Source organism: Passer domesticus, chromosome 1, assembly GCF_036417665.1.
Source record: "Passer domesticus isolate bPasDom1 chromosome 1, bPasDom1.hap1, whole genome shotgun sequence".
NCBI lineage: Eukaryota > Metazoa > Chordata > Aves > Passeriformes > Passeridae > Passer > Passer domesticus.
In genome coordinates this window covers 15,171,766-15,189,880 of record NC_087474.1, presented here as the reverse complement: position 1 = coordinate 15,189,880, position 18,115 = coordinate 15,171,766, and the positions used below count along the sequence as shown (strand labels likewise).

Sequence of the window (18,115 nt, the reverse complement as noted above, 5' to 3'; positions counted from 1 at the left end):
CCGGGGGCCCGGAGCAGGGCCACAGCGGAGCCCGGGGGTCGCACGCAGCCCGGCCGACGTTCGGCCCTCACCTCGCCCCGGGGCAGCCGCGCCGCGCCCCGCCATGGCCGGCGGCGTTGCCGTGGGGACGGGCCGGCGTTACCGGGACTGCGGGAGCAGCCGCGGCCCCGGCCGGCATTCCTCGTCGGAAGGGAAGGGGAGCGACATTTGAACTCGTCAAGCGGGCTGTGTGCCCTCGGTGTAGAGTTAAATAATGCACTAGCTAGAGTTACCTTGCACCAGAGGTTAAGGGAAGAGCGCCGAACGGTTTTTAGCTTGAATTTTAGCCAGTACGGCTTAAACCTTTCCCTGGCTGTCAGCGGTTACAGGAAAACAGCTTCAATTAATAAAGGTTAAGATTGACCACTTCTAGTTCTTGAGGCAGCGTGACAGATCATGCTTGAAACGCTTATTGTTAAAGGAAATGTAATGTATAATTTGTGTTTGTTGAAGGAAGTGAAGGAAATAGGTATGGGCAGTGCTGGTGAATAAACTCCTTTCACATACTGAGGACAACACAGCACTGTGCATGCACAAACAGATGGCCCCAAACACAGAATTTCTATTATCAATCCATATGTTGTTGAATGAGCCATCGCTCTGGATAAATTTTTGCTACAAAGTTCCTACTGAACTCAGCATGCACTGTCTCTTCTTTTATACCACTGAGCCAAAAATAAATTATATTCTCTGACTTCCCTACCTCTCCAGTTCTGCTATTTGTGTCCCTCAAAATCCCTATCAGATGATTAAAAATTGATTCAGATTTGATTTGGGAAGGAATGGCTACCTGCTGTGCCCTGACTGAAGCTGGGAAGCTCTGCTCAGCACTACAGTGCATGTGTCCTTATGAAGGCACAGGAAAATAATCCTTTTGGGGACAGTCCAGCAGAAGTACCCAGCTTCCAACCCCAGAGCCAACATAGCCAAGAGTTATTTTACCAGCTGAGAAATCAGCCAGGTAAGAAACTTCTAATAGTGAGGAAGGTCATGGGATGTGTGGGGTGTATCTCAAAGAATAACAGTATGGGATGAATACACCGTTTTGCATGGAGATGATTGTCCATATACATTTTATTTACCAAAACTTTCTAGCAGTAACTATGTATAAGTACATGCAGTCTGCACAGTAATGGTTTAAGAATAGCATTGGCTTTTCTTGCTTTACTTGTTTAAGTTAGAGAAGAGAGAAAATTACTAATTTCATTAGGTAAAACTGAAAGAGAATTTTATCCTTTTTTTCGTTAAAAGCCTGGTTAAAGACTTAATGCAATTTCTTTTCTGTGTGGAATACTATGTATGAATGCATTTCCAAAAGGGATTAAATCTCTTCATTTTACTGAACTAATGACTCTTTAAAAACTGATTTTGAGGGCAGAAGGTGCAAGAAACAAAATGTGAAAGGGAATAAAAGTATCCCTGCCATGGGTGGTGGGGAGTGAAGACAGGGAGTTTTCACACAGAGCTGAGTATTTTAAGCAAGAAGTCGGTGGAGTAAGAAATAGAATTCCTAAATGAGATCACTCTTTTCCACTGAACTGCAAGAAGAAAAGATATTTCAATGGCAGAGAGAAAGGGGATGGTGTGCCCTCAAAGGCTGTGCATCCCCACTGGCCATAAAAGCAGCTTTGGTAACTAGCTCAGGTGTAGTTACCAGTGGAACTTTCTGTGGGAACAGGTAAGTCAGAAATGAAAAAGCAGAGCAGATTGTGCAAGCCAGCAGTGAGGAATGCTGCTGGGATCTGGTATTAGAAGCAATGCCTGTGGATGCTCAAGAGTCAGAGGTTTCCCACTTTTTTCTTTGTGGCTGGCAAATGCTGAGTTTGTAGTATAGCGTTTCTCCTGGAAGATTGCTCTAATTCTTCTGAAGCCTAGAAACGATCTGATTTAATTTATAATCTCAATTTGTATACTAGTTTTTGTGTATTTTTTTGTACAAATGTTGGTTCTTTACCTTATTTTCAACAGCTACTTTTCCTCACAGATTTTACACCCATTTTCTGGGTTAGAATATTTTCTCCTAGATTTTACTTTGTTTGGCTAAACCAGTTCAGTTCCTCTGGACTCAACTGCAAAGACTGCAAGTTCTTAATTTCTTTTGCCATCTTATATCCCTTATTGCCCTGTGTTCCAGTCTGAGCTTTTTTTATAAAATAGATTCAACACTCTTTCTAAAGATCCTTTCACCAAGTTACATTACAATGACATTAATAGTCTTCATCTCTTTTGGAAGCTCCTCAACTACTACATTCTAGGATTACATTTGGTTTTCACATTTGGGGATTGTTGTCACCTTGTAATTGAATAAATCAACCAATTTTTAATCCATTACTTTTATTTTCATCTGATGAGTTTGCAGCTTTCTGCAGGATTTGAGCATATAATATTGCAGTTTGCCCTCATAAAATCAAATTACACTTTTAAACAAAAGAAATATTTATAGCATGTGGTCTCTATGTTTTGGTCCCCATCCTCTTGCCCTTTTACAAAGAAGTTTTTGAATCTAATATTAAATTTGAAACATATTTTATAGAGGGTTGTGGTCTTGAAAATAATGAATTGACATGAACAATTTCTGTTCCTGCTTGTAGTCTCTGTGCTCTATAGGGGTTTTTTTGCATATTTTCAGACATGTATCAGCTGTAGCAAGTCATTGCTGCAGTTACTGCATTGGTATTTGAGTTCTGAGTTATTCCCTTGGTTACACTCAGGCATTTCTTGCTGGATGACAAGGAATCTTGCCTTCTTACATCAGTTGTCACTGAAAAATAAGTATTTAGGTAGTCCTTCATTTACCTAGCACAAGAGTATAAATGGTTATCTTGGAAGAAAATTTTGCCTGAGAGCTAAAATGTTAAGTAATTACTTAAAGAAATATGAAAGTACTCTCTTGGTGTCCCAAAATAAGTGTGCAAAAAATTGCAGACAATAAAGCTGCAATGTGTTCCCAAAAACAGCTCACTCAGGAACTGCATCCGCCCAGAGATGGCATTTGCACCATGTTTGGCTAATTCTGTAAACTTGTAGTAGTACATTTATGTAGGAATGGTTTTTTTCTCTGTTATTTTTACATTTTGAATGTAAAAGACATAAAACAGTAGGTGAGATGTTTGCCAGTAACAAAAGATGAGATCATTTCTTACTGGCACAAAGAAATGGGGAATATGAAGAATTTGTTAACATGGAGAGTAAGGCAAGTGGAAATTTTTTTTACAATCTAAAAGTTGCAGCCAGAATGTGCAAGCAATTTTTTGTGTATATTTTTCCTCACGTTATTATAGAGGAGGGTGTAAATTATTACTGTTGAAGCAGAACAGTAACACCCATTGTAAAAAACATTGTTGACGCTTAACGTAAAATAAAAAAGGTCAATCATACCAGCTAGTCCTCCTGTTAAATAGCAGTTTAGCTGATCAGCCTCATGGGCAGTTTGTCACACAGGCTGAAAATCAGCAGAAAACAATGTAATATTAATCAATTTACTTTTATTGTTCATTAGCTTCCCTTTCTTGCAAAATTTACATATTTTTTGCATTCACAAAAAATCCTGAAGTCCTACTGCTTTGATGTAAAGGGTTTAACAATGCTTTTATTTCATTTTGTGTCAGTTCAAAGGCAACATTTAGGTGCCTGGAGTTCTTAACAAGCATTTTTATGCATCTTAATTGCTGGTAATCTGTTGTTGTTTGTTGTTGTGTTTTATTTTGGGGTTTTTTTGTGTGTTTGGGTTTGTTTTAACTGGGGAGTAGTGCTTTGTGGAGAGGCAGGGCTTCAGCTCAAGAGGCAACGCACATGAGGATGCAAAATGAAGCAGAGGACATGATGAATTGTTAATGTCTTTTCTTTAAGCAAGATTCTATGGAAAACAATGTTTAAAACCCAATCTTTAGAAAAGAAAAGACTACTGCTTTTTCAGCCAGTCTCCGATTTCTGTGTTGTGTTCCCCTACTTACATCTTGTTTACTGGGTAATTACTGCTTCAAAAAATGAAAGACTATTTGCAGTGAGGATTTTTCAGGCTTGGACATTGCGTAATACACTCTCTAGAAATTAAGAAACAGCAAAGGATACTTTTGAAGTGGGATTTCCTGCAAGGGGCAGAGGTGTGTAAGGGTGTCTGACATGGTGTCTGACATAGAAAGAGTTACTCAAAAATCTTCAAAGACAATAAGGAAGGACAATATTTTGGTTAATGAGTGATAGATTGATAATATCTGCACTGTTATTTTCTGAACAATGACAATAACAGATTCTGCTGCTCGTTTTTAGAAATGGCTTCCAGATGGGATTCATGTTTTACAGTCCAAGATTGAATGTGATTAATCAGTTTCTATCAATAAAAATTAAAATATTTCAGAATGTGAACTGTGTTACTAGACTTCCCTCTATTTGTAGGTGGCCATTTTTTCCCTTTTGTTGATTTCTGTTTACTACTACCCAGAATTTTGGAATATTTTTGACTATAATTTGAAAGAAATTACCAGTCTAGTGTAATGACTAGGTGACTGTAACTGTGTTGCAGTAATATTTGGAATACTAGGCTAGAGGACTGTGGTTTTGAAAGATGCAGCAAATTCGTTCATTTATTTTCTTTGTAGCATTGAAAAAATAAAAAAGTCAGGTAATTAGGGGCCTTAAGATATTGGTATGTCACTTCAGTGAAACTTAGGTTGTTTTTTTCCTGGTTTTGTAATACTTCAGTAGGGAATAATTACATTCAAAGATTTTACTTTTTAATTCCTACATTATCTTTTTTCATCATCAACTTCAATTCCCTCTTCATGTAATATTTCACATTGCAATTTTTACAAAAAAATATGTGTGCATAATAATACTGAGGGAGAAAGCTGTTTTGAAGCAGGTTTTTCTAAGTATATGAATAAATTTGAAATTGTTTTTAAATGCTGATTTTTACAGGTGAAGTCACTAAAGTATTGACTCAATGAGACACCTTAATTTGTTCATGTACTGGTACAACCCTTACAGACAGAAAGCATTAATGGCTAATTCTCTTTATTTTTATGATTGATCCTTCCCTGGGAAAAAAAAAAAACAAACAAACAAAAAAAAAAAAAAAAAACAAAAAAAAAAAAAACCATTTTGCGTATATTTTTCCAGGGAGAAATAATGTCTATGCTTTTTCATATCTATGCCTTTTCATATATGCATTTCCTAGAACTAGTTAATTGTTCTGACCTTAATAGTTTAGCAATTCATCATCAATGGAAACTGCTTGTGTCTTTTAAAACTTGTTCATTGGTGAGCTGAACTGGTTTTGTGAGGAGATTATAACTACAAATTTAATACAGTTTCTGTGCAGCAATCAGAAGGATATAGCAGCCTTTTAAGACTTCAGTGTAAATCAGGCATTTGAATTTACACTATTTAATGGAACTTTAACAGTGATACTTTTCTCCAAAGTAGTAGAGATTAAATTAAAACAAAACAAAGCAAAAAAAAACCCCACCAAAATCAAAGCAAGAATATGTATCCAAAACCTGTGTGCCAAGTGTGATGGACTAAGTGATAACCCTGCAAATTACTGTAAGTGGGGTGTATCCAGAATCACTTTGCACCTTTGCAATTTTGAAAGAAATTCAACTTTCTGGCAAGTAAAAATAGAGAATTATTTTTAAAATGTATGCAGAAAACCTGCTAGCTGCACTTCTTAGTTATAGGTTTAGTTTGTGGTGCTAGACATTTACAATAATTTGATATTAAAAGCAATACTGCAGACAGCGTGGCTTGTACACAGCGGACAGTGTTTTTAGCTTTCAAACATAAAACCTTTGCAAGCAAATGCTACTGACATGCTCAAATGCCTTTTGCTTTCTTAGTAGTTTCTATAAATTGCCTCCTTTTTCAAGGGGAAAAAGGAAAAAAGGATTGGGCTGTTTGTTTTGTGGTGGGAGTGTGAAAAGGAGATTGTTTTAAAATTAGAAATAGAATGTCATAAGTAGTCTCCAGTTCTGAATTTCTTTTCCTAGAGAAAAAATGAGAGTTATTGGTGAAAATAATTTTGGACTGTAATGTGGGGATATTAATCGGGAGAGAGAGTTTGACTCTTTCTCAAAGAGCAGATTCTCGCATGAGGTGCAAATATGAAGACAAAATTTCACTACATGGTTAGAAAGAAGGTTAAAATGCTTCCCAGCTATTCACCTCCCAGTTATTACTGTGGTAGCCCCATTTCACTCCTTAGGTAATCACCAATAGTAATTCTGGATAATTCTCTGCATAGTTTTTACAAAACTAACATAAAAATAAAAGCAAAAAAAAAAAAGTATCATTTTTCCCCTGTTATATAATCAGAAAGAAAGCCAAGACTGACATCAGGGCATTTTCTCTTCTTTGTAGGTCATTTCAAGGCAGAAATTCAAGCACCTTGGAGCAATCACTGGTTTTGAAGAGACTGCTTCTATCATTTATGGTGGTACGGTAATATTATATGGGAAAATGTGAAATTGTGAGAGGAGTGCAGATCAGAATAAAGCCAAATCGCTACAGGGTTTGAGCAGCAATTGGCTGTAAAATTAATATGGAGCAACAGTTGGATGTTGCAAGGTTGAGCATTAATCCAGTGCCTGGTAGAAAAATAATGTATTTATCTAAATTTCTGCTTCACAGTGATTGCACTGTGTGAGCTATTAAACAAAGCAAAATAAAAAACCAATTCTAAGTCCACAGAATATGTTTGATGAATATGACATCTTCACTCAGCTTGGATGAAAATGAAGTCCTGCATGGATGGGAACAGTGATTATAGCTCCGTTCCAAATCGTTTTACAGTAGAACTTCAATCTGGGGAGGAAAGTTGCCTTTTTATCAAAATTATTTTTATTGAGAGAAGCAGAAATGTGTGTTGCATATACATGTCTTCTTGCATAGTGTACATTCTGATACAGTTAATTCAGCCAATTTTCTGGTATTGTTCTCAAGATCTGTGCCATGGATATTAGAGTCCTCCATATGGGTACATTTTTCCTCTGATTTTTTCCATTTCTTCTTCTGTAATAACGGTATACATTCAACTATTTTAATTTAAATTTAGGATCATTAAGGCTCTTCTGGAGAGTCTGGAGCTCTGCCACAGTTAGGTAGTTAGGTATTTTATTGTAGAAGGAGTTGCATGTAGCTCTTATATTTTTATATTTTACCTCAAGCATAAAAAGAGATTAAAACTATCTAGTTTTTAGAACTCTTACTTTGATATCCAATTTATGCATAAATTTTAGCTTATTACAAGAGCTGTTGATTTTTAGCAAGCCTTCAACTCTTGAGTGTAAAATTTGGGGGCTGAAGCAGGCCACTTCTTCAACATGCATGTATATGTGCTGTGTTTAGATTTGGGAAGAATAACATGGAATAGTTTGAACATCATTTTTTCCTGGAATATCAAGCTAGCATGTACTGCTGTGGTATTGAAAAAGTTGCTGATTATGATGCCAAAAGACTGTCTTACTAGGAAGTTTGAAATAATTTCTGAAAGATGAAAAAACATTCTGCCCCTCCTGGAAATTTGTATATGGCAAGACTTTAGTATCTGCACCTCGATGGTCATCGATTGATTTCTGTCATTGATTTCATGGGATGAGAGATTTGGTCTATTAACAGTACTGTCAGAAAGCAGGCAATAAAATTTCATTTTTCCAGAGTCTTAAAAAAAATGTAGGTTCTGTGACATTGTAAAATGTTTAGAATTTAGTTATTAATGACATTTTTCTTCTGAGATTTCAGTGTGAATGGCTTGTGATCTGTTAGGATTTTGGTAAAGCCTTTCATGCTGGAAATAAGGATGTCAAAGGTCAGTAGAAATTAGGTTTAACAGTCTGAATAAAGCTACTACCAATTAGCAGTTTGCTACTGCTGTCAGTAAATAAATCAAATAAACAATAAAAGCATATTTGACCATGGCAAGCCTAAACTGATGCTCGTTAGTGATTCATTTATTGTAGTCTGGATGTTCTGGTTCAGTAATACCACTGAATTTTAAGCAGTGACATTTAAGAATTAAAAATGTTTTATGCCATTAAAATGAGTACGTGCGGAATAAAATTTGAGGATCTGAATCTGCACATTTTTATGCAAGCAGTCTTTTGCATCTCCTACAAGCTGTGCTGTGCTGTACTGCACAGTAAGCCCAACGTAGAAATCGGTGCCAAAGCTGGCTCATGGACTGGGAGCAGGGTATAGCCTATTTGTGCAGTGCTTTGTCAAAGCTAATTTACTTTGCTAAAAACCAGGGTAAATTAGACAGTGTGCAGCATTAAGCAATGTGGTTAAACTGCTTCCAGTTACCCGAGCTGGCTCCTTTTGAGCTACTCTGGGTATCTCTCCACAGCACCGTGTTGTGCAGCACAGCTATGCCCTGACTCAAACTGATGTGTGTGAAATTTTATTCATGTAAGGAAGGATTGGTGAATCATACTCATCCTCTCTCTTCTGCAGAAATTCAGTCCTCAAACACAGGCAGAATGTACAACTAAGCATGTTTTCAAATAACTACAGTATAACTGTCATTCCATTTGACCTCAGAAATGTGATTCTCTGGCTAAACACAGAAAATGGAGGCACCACAACTGATTGTAATTAAATATAAGTAGCTAAGCACAGATCTGTGGTATAAATAGATGTGTTACAGCTGACAGTTAAAGTTTGAGTTCAGTTTACGTGTGAGCCTTTGCATTACTCATGTAAATCAATGTTCTCACTTACAAGAGAAACCTCATAATTTACCACTACCCATAAAGTAGCCTTGCTGTAATCAATAGTGATTCCTATATGGAATTACTGTGCAGAGCAACCTTTCTTCCATCCATATCCTCAGTATGATTACTGTATGGTTTGGCACCAAGACAGAAAAATATTCAGTGAGCTCAGTAGTTTTCTGCGTGGAAGGACTTAGTTGTCCTAATTTGGTACAAAAATTCCGTTCAGTTTAAAGTAAGCTAAACTGGAATTAAATACTCCACATGGGGAAGGATTCAGTAGAATCTTCAGGGGGGCAAATTGTTTGCAATCTCACTCAATTGAGACTTTACAGTTAAACTCAGCTTTATTTTATTCTCTGTGGAAGTAGAATACAGTAATTAGAAATACTTGATGTTGACTACTACACTGGTAAGTGTAAAGGATGATCTGGTGATGGCTGCTTTTGGTGATATTTCTATGTGCTGTGTTCAAGACTGAGAGCAGACCATATTCAAATACACAGCAAAACATTTTACAGCTTTCAGATTCTGTGAACATGCTGCACTGCACACACAGACATGCTGTACTCAGCTCTTGAGTCTGCAAAACAGGAATGGTGAGTGTGGAAGGATTTCTGAACCCTTCCACTTCTTCTTGGAGCTTGGGGGTGCCTGTGTGGCTGCAGGGCCCTAAGGCACTCTCCCAAGGCTCCTCATGGAGCCCCAGTCCCTGTCCAGTGGGATTTCCTTCTATGAAACAGGCTGAAGCTTTGCACAGCCAGGCAGGGACTCTGGAGCATGCAGGAACCCAGGTCCTCTGTAACTCACCACTTTACTGGACAACTCCACAAGGTCACGGGCAATTGCCGAGCACCCACGAGCCCAGGACATGAGTGAGATCCATCCCGGAAGCAGCCAGAGGTGTCAGTAAGTGATAGGTGTGCTCAGGGTACCTGGACTGCCTCAAGGAACCGTGTACAGATTTGTCTTTTAGTGGGGTTAAAAGAAACTGAAGGTAGAAATTGAGAGTTCGATGTACTCACAGAAACCAGAGCTTTGGTCTTAGCACAGTGACAGGAGCAAAACAATGGAGCCAAGTGAATTCAGATTTTACAGTCAGTAAAGCAGAGCTTTTCTGAATGACTTTTGATGATTTGGATTGCCTGAATTCCACTTTTGGTACCTTGTGTACATCCTGAGTGTATAATCTGTCTTCCAACAAAAATGTAGGTTACATGTCAAAGAAATTTAGAAAATAGCTGGATTTCCATTATAGTATGGAAGTAGTAGTATGATGTAGTTTGTAGTATGTAGTATTTCTGATTACTAAAGTAAAAAAAAAAATCCTGTAATTTTCTAGTCACCTATGTAGCTAACACCTCTGGTGGAATGGAGCATACCTCTTCCAGTTACATAAAACAGGCACTCCCAAATGTATTGTTTTAAAAATTTGTGATTAACTAGTGGGGGAATTGAATAATTTTCCAATAAAATATGGTGAATATACAAAATAAATAGCAGTCCTAAGGAGCAAATTGTAATTGTCCTTGGCACTGAACTACAGTAGCATCAAGGAATGGGAATATTTAAGCTGACAAAACTATACTACAAAAATTTGTGAAGTTATATGCTTTCTTGTTCTCATTGTTCCATTTCACATATGCCTTTGCCCATCTTAATAGAAGGATGCCTTCCATACAAAATTCATTTTTTCATGTAATGAAAATGTAATGATGCATAAGATCCACAATACAAACCATCACGCTTTATTTTGTGTGTAAGCAGGAGAGTAACTCTTCATTTCAAGAAGTATCTTCCCATAAAGTGTCCTTTTCAACTTTTGTTGAAACTGTTATCCTTTTCAACTTTTACCAACAGAACAGTGTAGTCCTTTTATTCCTTTTAGCTGTACTGTTAAGATTTTGTTTTGCACCTTAAGACTATGGGAAAACACAGTTACTGAATCTCTAACTTTGCATATGGCCAGTAAAAGCTTACAAGTATTCACATTATTGCTTTAATAGAGACTTCTTCAGTAACTGCTCAGTGATGCAATAACATTTCCATTTAAAAAGATAAAGATAAGGATAGAATTGCTAAACAGTAACTTTACTACTTCTCAGGTTAGCAGATGTATCTGAAACTCAGCAACTGCTCACAAATACTGGACCTGTATTTAACTAGAAATATGCTCTTATTTTAAATAGAGGAAAGGACAAGTTTAAGAAGGACAAACCCCATCAAGCTGTTCTTCAACACAGAAATTGAAGTCACGAAGATTTATCTTTGTAATCCCTGCCTCCACTTTGCTTGCCTGCCTCGTTGGGATGTAGGCTGCCTGCTTTCTCAGTGTTCAGCACAGCTCCCACTGCCTACAGTTTGCAGTGGCACTTCTACAAATTACACTCCTCCATACCAAGCACCACGAAAAACAGAATTAACAACCCCGTGTGCAAAGTGACTCGTATCACACAGGAAATCTGTGGCAAAGGCAGGGATATGACTTGGTTCCCCAGAGATGCACTCATGCCTTAATCATGAAAACGTGTTCTCTTCCCTGCAGTTGTCTGCTTCATTCACTGTGTCCTTCCAACAGCTGCCACAGAGTACAGGTTGTGCAGAGCACATTCACTGCTACTATGCCGAGATTCGTCCCCAGCCCGGGTCCTCTCTGCGCGCTACACGACACAGGAGGCCACGAACGCTCCCTCTGCCCCAAGGGATCTCACACCGTTCCCTCTGCCTCACCACCAGCACAATCCACCAGAGACCTTCTCCTTTTTTCTGCCTCTTATGCCACCAGGAGAGTTGGGTGCATGGGAGCGATGGGATTCCCGATCCAATTCCTGCATGTAATCAGGCCCGACTGCAGCTGCAGTGAGCGGCAGGATCAGGGAAAACTGTTTTGAACGCCAGTAGCCCCAGGGCTGGAGCGTGCCCAGATGTTTCATGGAATGGCTCTGGCAGACCAGTCACACACAGGTGTTTATTGGCTTGAAGTAAAAGTCAGGAATACCAGGAATAATTCATCCACCACTTGGCTCTTCAAGCAGACCAGGAACGAGCACAACGTGCAAATGGAAACGGCAGATAACGGCGGCTCTGAGCTGACACACACACACTGCACCCACGGAGCTGCTTGCAGGGTGAACTCTTTGTTTTCCTGGAACGAACTCATTTTAGTTATGAAAACTGATTATGCATATTGTGAAAGGCATGCAGCCAAGCAACTGTAAAACTTTGTTTTTCACTAATATCTATCAATTTTAGGAACAAAACATGCTGCTGCTAAATGCAAGCACAAGTCGGCTTAGAAATGTGATTTGCTGTTTACTTTCTCTTCATGTTTAAAAGCTATTCCAAAGCAAAACAGACCTAACCAGATCAGAAGTAGCATTGTGTACTTAGCCTAAATATACTGATTTTCACACTAAAATGACTTTGAGGAGCAAAGACTTGCTGCATGTGGCAAATCAAAGGAGAAATGCATGAAACTTTCCCTGAGAGGTTTGCTACTCCGCACGGCAGAAGCTCTGCTCAGCCTCTCCGTGACCTGGGCTCTGCACGATTTATTGGTTATCTTTAATAAAGCGAAATCCAAGCGCCTTTTCTGTTTTGTTACTTCCATTTTAACACCAGCAGTAGCAGACAGACAGACAAAGTTTAGTTTTAGCCTGGGAGCGAAAATAAATACTTCTAACATACATATGTGCTGTTACAGTCTGACTTATAAATGCTCAGTAGTAAAGTCAGCAGGAATTGAGCACTAAAACTGGAGAAGAGTAAATGGAAAGAGATCCTGCTGTATTTGCAGACTTGTGGTAATAAGGAAAGCACTCCTGACTGCTCTTGGAAACTTGTCATGTAAGTGAATAAGGGGAGAGGTCAGGCAGTGACAGACTGCTCTGCCAGCCTGAAATGGGGGGTTGCATCAAATCTAAGAAACCAAAAACATGCATTTAACTTAAAATGAATGTTATTAAAACAAATTATACCCATCATTCAGAAATGTAATGTGAAAGTACCGTAACTCCTGGCTTCTGTTCAGATGATGTCTGGCTGTGTATCATCCACAAAGTATCTTCCTGAATCCCCGGCACCCTGGCTTCAGGAACTGCTCTAAATCTTACCAAATTCTGATGATTCTGATGTCATTTTCTAAGCTTAAAGTATTCTTGCAAGTGACATCAATCATGACTCAACCTGGCCTCTCCTGCCATTATGACAAAGGCTTCTATTTTTAATTTTTCAGACAAATACAGCTTGTATAACTTTTTTTTCTTTTTTTTGCCAAAAATATGTCAGTTCAAATCTTGCTATTCCAAGCATATTCTGTTCTTTTGGGATACTTGTCAGCTGGCCTATTTATATCAGGTTTGTAAGAAATTATATGTTTTTCTAGAAGCAAAATAGCAAACTTGGAGAACAGAGCTTCCACCTTGCATTATTAATAGAATTTGTGAAAATCTGTGGTTATATTGTCAAGAAGCATAGAGACTAATTGCGCAGAGCCAACAATTCACTCAGCGTGGTGGTTAAAATGCATAAATGGATAAAAATGATTTGTGTTAGTGCCTGCAGCCTCTTGTAAATGTCAAATACTTTCTTGACATTCTAAAACCCAGGCTGTACAGCGAAAGGGGGAGAGCAGCATTTCATATTAATTTGAAAATGTATAAAACTGATTATCCCCTTCTAGCACTCAGTATTTCACTGCTTCATGAAGACCTTAGATGCTGATTGTAACTGGCTATACTCTTTCAACTCATCATGGCTCTCATTTTTCTTCCAGCAGAGCAATGAATATTTTACTTGAGATAAATAAATAAGGTTTTACTTCCTGTGAAAGAAGATATTTAAAGAGATTCCACACAACCAGTTTTCCCAGTTGGAGAAAGTTGTAAATGTTCATTTCCTCTATTTCCCGTGCATGGCAGTCTTGTCATTCCTGTGAACTTACTGTTCTTCTTTTGTAAATCCCCATCCCATGCATTTATCTCCATGTATGTCAGTACTGTCATTTCAGCTTTATACCGTTCACTTTAATCATCTCACAAGGTTCAAAGGACACCTGGACATATCCTCATCCCCATTTTAGTCTTACAACATTCACTAAAAGTTCCAGGATAAAGGATTTATGATATTTCCTTGGATCAAAACATTTGTGTCCTTACCATACATCCATCAGACTTTACTTTTTATACTCTGCTAAAGTAGAATGATGCACAGGTATAATTGAACTGACAGAAGTGTTTGTATTTTTCTAGAACAGATCACTTGTATTTTGTACAACTGACACTTTACTCATCGTTCTCATTAGTACCCACATTTATTTCCAAAGAATTGTGAAATGAAATCATCAAAAAGCTACCAGCTGCATAAGTCTTCTGAAGTCTCTGAGTCTGTCTTACACATTACAAAAACATGCAAGGCTGAGGGCTTAGAGATAGTCCAAAAAAAAAAAAAAGAATTGAAAAGGAATATCCAGGTGGTTTTTTAACTGCAAGATACAATAAAGTAGAGTTTGGAAAGTATTACACAGAAACATAATAACAAAAACCCCCAAGATACACCATTTACAAGTCGAGCTGTACAGTGCTGTGCCTTTGTGTGAGCTGAAATCAGTAAAGCAGACAGAGCTCACTCCACAGGGTTTGTGAACTTGTGACAGCTCCGAATGTACAAACGTACAACTGGCAGCCTACAGGCTGCTGAGCAACTAGAAAATCTTTCACAGCTTAAGGTTAACTAAGGTTAATTATTCCAAAACACTCTTTTGTAGATTTCAGTAATAATTGCCTTCAGTAACAGTAATGAATTGCTGCCTCCATTTTGAATGCACTTGGGAAATTACTTAAAAACATGTACAAGATTTATCATGAACACACTGTAGGTGTAAAAGAAATGAAATGCTGAAAAGACAGCTGAGCAGCAAAGGGCAGGGCCATCTAATGCAGTCCCACAATTTCCATTAAATAATTTAGACAAAAAGTCAATAGATTTATCAGCCGCACGTATTTACGACCACGTTTGATGGGACTCTGATGCATTTGTATTGAAGTTTGCTCCCAGATACTCATCTCAGATACTAATCCAAAGATAATAACCAGACAACTCTCATACATTTGATTACTTGCTGAAATATTTATCATCTTTCCTGATTGCATCTTATCTCAAAGCCAGACCCAGAGCCCAGAGAAGTAATCAGCTTGATTCCAGGGTAAGAGCTGCCAGCCTCATTGTGAGGAGTGTTACAGAAGTCAAAGGGACCACACATGAAATGAGGCACTAAGGTTCAACTGTAAAAGTCTGCAAGACCTGGCATTAGATTACAAGGTCTTGAGAGCAAAGGCATTCCTGATTTCCCAGGCATGGAAAGACAAGAGGTGAAACTCTGATACTGTTAAAATAAAAATAAAACTTTTCTAATGTCACTAGCACTGCATGTTTATTGTGTTCATCCACTGCCATCTCATCTGTGCCACGCTGTTAAACTGCAGGAACAAGCCTGTGAGCATCTGTGGTACAGATGAAAGTCATTTGAGGCTAACTACAGGAGGAGTTCCTACTATCACTCCTTTAGGGATTGAAGTGGTGTCAGCTCTCTGCTGATATTTCACCCTTGTCCCAAGCACATGATAGAGAAAGCAGCAGCAGCCATTAGGTACTCACAGTGAAACAATCCAGACTAAGCACTTTCCAATAGCACAAAATGAGGCAATTTACCAGGAAGAGAGGGAGTTGCATTAGCATGAAAAATTCTAAGTTATTCACAAGATGCTAAAAGAGAAGAAAGAATCATCAATCCTGACCACTGGAACCGTGAGGACCCATAAGGATTTTACATGACGCTCATGAGCCCAAGCCAAGTTACCACTGCTGTAAGTGGAGCTGAGAGGGGAGCAGAGCAGTAGCACTGGCTCCCTGCAGAGCTCCCTCAGATTTGGAATCTGGCCTCTTGTGTCTTCCACTTACACTTTGTGACAGACAAATTAGTGTACTGGGAGTGACCCAGGAGTTCCTGCAGAAAATCTGAGCATGAGTATCTCACTGGGGGTACTTAAAGGTGATTGCAGGGACAATAACAACAAATGTATAAATGCACCACATTCTGCCAATACCAAGAAGAGTTAACACCAGACACCACCACCCCTCTGGTACAAAATAGGTAAATATAAGGAGGTTCAGGATTAAAAGTGCAACCATCTTGTCAGCAACCACACCTGTCTTGGCACTTGTTGGGCTCCAGCAGACTCTCTAGTGTAGGCAGGTTTTAATACCACTTTCAGAAGGTCATTTCTGGAGACCACAAATTCAAGAGCTACGTTCAGTGACACCGGGAAGGGGAAGCACATGCAGAGTCTGCCGTGAGGTAGTCAAGGACCACACACTGGAAAGTGTACCTGACACAGGAGTAATGCAACAGCTCCCTGCTAAATGCAGGGAAGTGAAAGGCCCAGGGGTGGTGATGGCTCCTTCTTGTAGTGAAGAGGGCATGAATGACACCTTGTTGCTCAAATCACCTTCCCATGCTGTTTTCACCCATAGGTTGCTCATTTTTGTGCCGACTTGGAGACTTGCTGGTGTTCAAAGTGCAGCAGTGTCCCAGCTTCTCCCTTCCAGCGGTTCCTGGCCAGCCTCTCCTTTCTGCTTCACATTGCCTTTGTTAAACTATTGGCCCCTGACATGGAGAGGCTTTTGAGAAGACTGGTTAGGAAGAAAGGAAACGAGATTAAACAGAATAGGTCACTTGAGAACACTTGCAGAAATTTTGTCTTTATTTGCTTGGTCTGGTAGCTCTGGAAGATAGGAACTCCACATGTTTTATGGTTACATTTATATAACAAATAAAGTCTTTAATTACAGCAGCCCTCACTTTCAAGGAGGCAGTAGGGAAGCCAAAGGAAAACAGAAGACTTTGCAGTCAGAGTAATAATGTCTGATAATCAGAAGTGTCACATAATCCTCTGAAAATTAAAACTGGAATAATAAGCTATTTTCCTCATTTACTTTATCTTATCAGGGATAGCATCCCTCATTTCAAACACCGTGGTGTTACCTGGGGCAGCCTCTCCTGTGGCAAAGAGTGGCACCTCCTGCTTTGCTTGGAGCAGCTTCCCTGCAGCTCCCCTGCAGATCCCCTGAGCCCACGCTCTGGCCGACGCTCACGGGGAGCGCGGTGTCAGGAGCGGGGTATGAATGGAGTTGGATTTTTGAAGGGAAAATAGAATCTGATCCTTCAGTTCCCACAGGGTACCACCACAGAGACTATTTTCTGTAAAATGAAACCAGTGGAGTGATGTTTTACACCACAATATCGCACAAAAGGCAAGACAGTTGGCCCAGTGATACTCCTACACAGACAAATTCCTGTGTCTCTGGACAGGTTCACATTTCTTTATCTGGCAAGCATAAAATTGTAGTCTGTGTACAAAGTAGCTTTTTTATTTAAGGAACAATTAAGCTAATCCCACAAGATTTCGTGTTTAACTAGGTTTGTAGTGAACAAGTTTGTAGTCTGCTTTCAATCAAGTTCTTTTGACTTTCAGAAAATAGGGGCAAACCAATATATACGAAATGTAAAATTCTGAGTTTCCTGAGATGTATGAGTCCTGCTGGAGTAAAACTATACATCTATTTGCTAAAATTTTGGTATTCTATACGTAGACTTCTTTCTTTAGCCTGCCCTTAATCTTTCAATTATGGAACATAAACCTGCGTTTTTCATTAAAATAAACTGGTGTACACTAAAGCACTTGATAAATACATAACAATATGTACATGTGCACACATGCTCAGTAAAAGCTGCTGTTGGCTTGAAGGTAACATCAGCTGCACTCATGACAAGATGCAGGCTCTTGGCCTTTAAAATCTCACCTACTCAAAAGTGTGGTCAGGCTCTGTGCTTTTTTCAGTGTGGTTTGAGCTGGGGTTGAATCCAGCTGTGGCCAATGATGATCTGAATTCAATGAAGTCAAGAGAAGACAATAATTCAGGTTCAGTTCTGGTTTTTGACAAAACAATGGTTCAAATCAATCTTTGGTTTTGGTTCTACTTCCTGCTTAACAGCTGTGTAAAGAAAAACATCTGGAATAATAACCCAGCAGGGCCAATAAGAGAGGCTGCTCTTTCATACTGTCCAGATAGCACCAATAACAACAAAGCTTTCAAGCCAGTTTTCAACAACAACAATGAAAAAACCACAACCAAACAAGAGAACTCCTTTTGTGCCTTACAGTCAGTAGTGGCCAGGACGGCACACGGGACCTGGAGCATTCCTGCCTCCACTGGCACCAGGCAGGGAAATGGGCCAAGACCAGCCCTGCTGTTCTGGCTCTGCAGGAAGGAGGCAGAGCACAGCTCATACACACAGCTGATTCCCTCCT

General features: G+C 39.1%; 1 protein-coding gene and 1 long non-coding RNA gene across 10 annotated transcripts in view; one reads left to right on the top strand and one right to left on the bottom strand.

The window, feature by feature from the left end:
- The window catches only part of ODAD2 (outer dynein arm docking complex subunit 2), a 67,804-nt gene extending 67,403 nt beyond the window's left edge, over positions 1–401 (bottom strand). The window contains exon 1 of one of the 3 annotated variants that reach the window (XM_064405248.1): positions 273–401. The gene's annotated coding sequence lies outside the window, so the exon portion shown is untranslated. Of the gene's footprint in view, positions 1–71; positions 196–272 lie in introns of those variants that run through there. The other 2 variants (XM_064405179.1, XM_064405401.1) reach the window with 2 other exon arrangements.
- Positions 149–16,182, top strand: LOC135291349 (uncharacterized). 7 transcript variants are annotated; one of them, XR_010354224.1, is made up of 4 exons: positions 149–1,000; positions 6,397–6,472; positions 7,777–7,843; positions 10,937–16,182. It is a non-coding gene; the product is annotated as an uncharacterized LOC135291349 (long non-coding RNA). The 7 variants fall into 7 exon arrangements; XR_010354239.1 differs by having other exon boundaries at positions 9,269–16,182; XR_010354191.1 differs by adding an exon at positions 9,269–9,346 and having other exon boundaries at positions 6,397–7,843; positions 9,491–16,182.
- Positions 16,183–18,115: the final 1,933 nt, after the last annotated feature.